Source organism: Pinus tabuliformis, chromosome 7 (assembly GCF_031772625.1).
Source record: "Pinus tabuliformis cultivar Carrire ecotype Pingquan chromosome 7, CPIR1, whole genome shotgun sequence".
In the NCBI taxonomy this organism is placed as follows: domain Eukaryota; kingdom Viridiplantae; phylum Streptophyta; class Pinopsida; order Pinales; family Pinaceae; genus Pinus; species Pinus tabuliformis.
In genome coordinates, this window is record NC_142293.1 from 1532813987 (window position 1) to 1532818890 (window position 4904).

Genomic DNA, 4904 nt, shown 5'->3' on the forward strand with positions numbered 1-4904 from the left:
ATCTCTGATCTCTTTCTTAGTTGGATTCCATTGATACAACATCACACATCTCTTATTCGGATTTCAGTCTCGACAACGGAACTGTTTGTTGGCTTGGTGGGGCCTGACCTAGGTTCAGCGTTAGTTAGCCAAACAAATCCCTACACTGTTGGCCCTTTCGGCATTAGCGCGCGGAGCACGGACCAAAGTCTCACCCGAAGTAGTATGGAGGGATGCTAGAACCAAGTTTTTGCACCCTAAGATGGTTGTGATGTTGGTTTATTCCTCCTATTCCTGCTTTCGTGCTGGTCGTTAAGTTCTAGGACTCTGCTTCCCTAGCCCTTTATTCCGCCCTTCAGTACCTCCATGAAGGGGTATGATTGGCCTTTGCGCAGCCTTAACCTGTAGTACAGGTACTTTCGCGCTATTAAAGCAACGTATAGAATAGGTTTCCAAGTTATCCTTAAGTTTCTTACTTATCTTATTAAACAACCACAGTTAGCACCGTGTAAACAAATATCCTTATTTGTGTTCAATTATCCAACGTAATTACATACATTCGCGCATCACATAAACAATATAAATGAAATTCATACACGATATGACAAGATGCATTAACATGAAATACAACATAGAATTTGTAGAATGCTTCTCTTTATTGATATCTTCAAATGATTACAGATTCTATCTGCCTTGCGCACACAACTACAGGGGTCCGCGCACTTAGCTGTGGAATTCTACCCTAGGCCTCTGCGCACTCAGCTACAGAGCCTCTACCTACACTAAGAATCGAAACTTAGACTTCTCTCCTTATCGCTCAAGACTTCTTTTACCACCTATGACTCATCTCCACTACTTAGAGCTTATTTTCTTAGCTCTTTTTATAGAATCCCATGGTCCGCGGACCATGTGTAGACCTTTACAGCCCACTTTACTTTACAAAATTAATGGAAGACAACCATTTATGACTCATGACACCTTCATGCTCCACGACCACAAAATGCGGAGACTTTACAACTTTATTACAAAATTCAACCCAAAACATGGGCTTTTAGCCCCAAAACTCTTCTTGGGGGATCCCATTCCCAACATTATGGAAGCACGGGGATATAATGGGGGCTTTCTCCCAAAAAAATAAATAAATAAAATATTACATGCCCATCATAATGGGGATATTCTCGATACAAATCTTTGATCCACCCAGTGACGTTTTTAATAAGAAACAATTTTTGGTAGGTAAAACTTTATGGAATATGGCATACACTTGTGAACAGATAGCTATTCTCCCTTCCCTGGGTTTTGGAGTTATATCAAGAAATACCAAGATCTTCCATTTATATACGATTAGACACACATGAATTAATATACTTTCATATAGTTCATCTATTCAACATTAAATATGCATGTTAGAAGTTCTCCAAGATCGGCGTTTGGAAGTGAAATGTGAAAGTCCGGAGTCGGTCCTTCGGGCCAAATGTTGTGTTGTAGGACTAGTCAGGTTCAAGAAAGTCAAGCTCATTGTTTGCATGAGGACATAAGACTCCTGACCACGACTAGTTGGAAATTGGGCCTCTTAACTCTGTTGATCGTGTTTGTATGAGGATGTAAGACCCAGACCTCAACTAGTCTTTGATAATGTACTAGTTAGCCATGCCTTTTTGACTTCTTCACTTATTATTTTAAAAATATGAACACTAGCGTATTAGGTATATATTTTTTATTATTTTATTTTTATTAATCTATTTCAATAATTTAAAATTATTAAAAAAATAAGATCTAAATTTTATTTAAGATAATATAAAATTCGAGAAAATAAATCATTTATATGGATTCTAAATTATATACAATATAATTTTATACAAAAATGTAATTTTTTAGTGGATTTTTCTAGTTTTGTAGATTTGTTTAACAGATTAAAATATTTGTGTCCGTGATGTTAGTTTTAAGAATTGAATCATGTATAATTATTTTTCCATTCAACATGAAGTTAATATATGACATTTAATAAAAATATTAAATTTATTTATATTTAAGTTAATATTTTTATTAAATGTCATGTATTAACTTCATGTTGAATCGAAAAATAATTACACATCTCACATCTTTGAAAAACTTTTAAATTTCAACCGCTTTATATATATATATATATATATATATATATATATATAATTTAATCTCACTATTTAATAATATTAAAATTTAATTAAAAAATGTATAATTATGTTATTCCAAATTTTTTAGTCTAAATATTTTAGAATATTAAAATTTAATTATTAAATGGAAAATTAATATTTTTTATTTATATATAATAAAATTAAATATTTTTTTGATAAGCATGAAATATTGTTAAATAAGTCAAGTACAACAAAACTAATAACTAGAAGTAATGAATGAAATGTTAGTTTTATAACATTATTAGAACTTTTAAGTCACTGATTTGGAGAAGTTACAAAAAATAATGAAAGATGCAATTTTGTTTATTAATTTAAAAGCAAAAGAAATAATATTTTTTATGTTAAAGTTTTAGGATATTTGAAAAATAAAATTTTATTAACAAATAATTAAAAAGAAAAAAAACCTTTATTAAAAAACTTGAAATAAATAGCTTTTATTAAAAACTTTAAAATAATATTATTTTTTTAATAAATATATTGTTAATAAATTTTATTAATAAAAAGTCATTTTATTTCAAATAATTCTATTTTCACATATATTATTTCAACTAAATAAACTAAAATCACATAATTCATATATGAAAATAAGCAATGATATACCACTATGATACATGAGCTAAACCACCCCTCCAGGTGCTAAAGCCCTGATTCAAATTTCCTTTTCACTGGAAAAACCCCTAGTCGCTCCCATGACATGTGCATGCATGTGACAATACCTGCAAGGGAGAGAGTGCAATCATTTTCAGCCAGTTCTATACAGCCCAGAGACTGTGAGATTTAAGTGACTTTTTCAAGGCTAGTCCCCAACCATTACCCGGGACTTTATGAGACTTTCCAAGATAATAAATGACACCAAGTCAAAGCATATAAGACAAAACTTGATCAAGTACTTCACTTAACCAAGCCCAACCATGACATGAATTTTGTCAAACATGTCACAAATATGCATTCTACCAGTCATAATAACAAATCTGAGCATATGGGTGTCATAGTTATCTGAGAATCACTAAGAAGAATTGATGTCTTATCACATTAGTTGCATTATCATCTATTAGGCCACATATTCATTTTTCATTCATTTACAAATCAAAACATGATGAGATCCATACAACATCACTATCATAAATCATGCTTATAACCAGAAAATATCCATAGATATATCAATGAGGAAATAACCATTAAAGCCACATAATATTAATTACCTTTACCCATGAATATACCAAGAGAATAATATCTTATTAACACATTAAAAATGAAACCATGTCTGGGTTTTCCATGTACCACCCGATCATAGACTAGGTTGAACCAAATCTCTCTTTTAGCTAGTCACCCCTGTTCCATATTCCAAGCATGAACGTGGGATCTTATGGAATAAACCAACATAAATCAAACCAGGGCTTAGAGAGGCAAAACCACCTCAACCCTTAACTAGTGATTCCACCTCATGGTCAAACATCACTAATCATCACTAGATTGGTCTCTACCTAAGCTGTTTAGGGGTCCAGAGCGTTTGTTCCAACTTGGCTTCCAGGAGTACTAATACAAGGCTTGAGAGTGTTTTTCCAACCAAATCTCCACGACTAGTAACTCAACCCATAGTTGTTGTTGGGCTCGAGAGAATTTTTCCAACCAAGGCTTCAGGACTAGTAACTAAACCCACCAAGGGCTCCAGAGTGTTTGTCCAACCAATGCTTCCAGGACTAGTAAGTTAACCCAAGTTGTTACGGGGCTTCAAGACCATTTTTCCAAGCAAGGCTTATAGGACTAGTAACACAGCCCAAGCTGTTACAAAAATTCCAAAGTGTTTGTCCAACCAAGGCTCTAGGACCCAATAACTCAACCCATAGACAAAGGAGCATGAACACCAACCAGAAAAAAAAAAAAAAAAAACAAAAAAAAAAAGAAAGAAGAAAAATATATATATATATATATATATATATATATATATATATATATATATATATATATAACCCACAACACCATGTCTATCTAGGAAATGGAAAGGCTAGGAAAAACCATTGTCAATCGAGGAAATCCTCCATGCCAATGACATCTCATTTCCAAAAAACCACATGCATATGCCATGCATGTCAAAACTAATAAGGAACCCATACATGCAACTCGATACGTGAAAATAAATCTAGTCGTAGTTGTTGATCCCACTATCCTCTTACACTTTCCTACTTTCCTTTGCCTTCTTTCTCCAAATCCCAATTATGCCACACTCCTGCATGAGTGCTCTAAGAAACTCGAAGTTTTCAAGAGTATGACAGAGAGAGAGACATGATAGAAGAGAGCTCCTTGGAAACCTATCAAAAATATTTCCCAATGATCCTCAGAAGCCTTTTTATTAATGGGGCCTCTAATTTCATCAATTTTCCATTTTTTCCCTTCATTTTACTGCTCACAGGCAACCTTTAACCTTCCACCTTCTTTTTCTCCTAATTTCCATTGTTTTCATAAATAAAACATCAATTAATGCCACTTTACCTTTCCAAATCCTTTTCCATTGCCTTTGCCAATTTCCTTTAGCCATAATAACCAAAATGAACACCTCCTCTAGGATTTTTCACCAACCATTCGACATGGAACATGTGTCTCATGACCTTGGTCTTATATAAATTTTTACGTGATTTTTTAACAAGGATTTTACAACGAGCTCACAAGCATAAAGATACCAGAAGCTTCCAAAAAAAGATAAGAGCCTAAAAATTACATAAAACGACTAGAAAATTAAATGCAACCCAACAT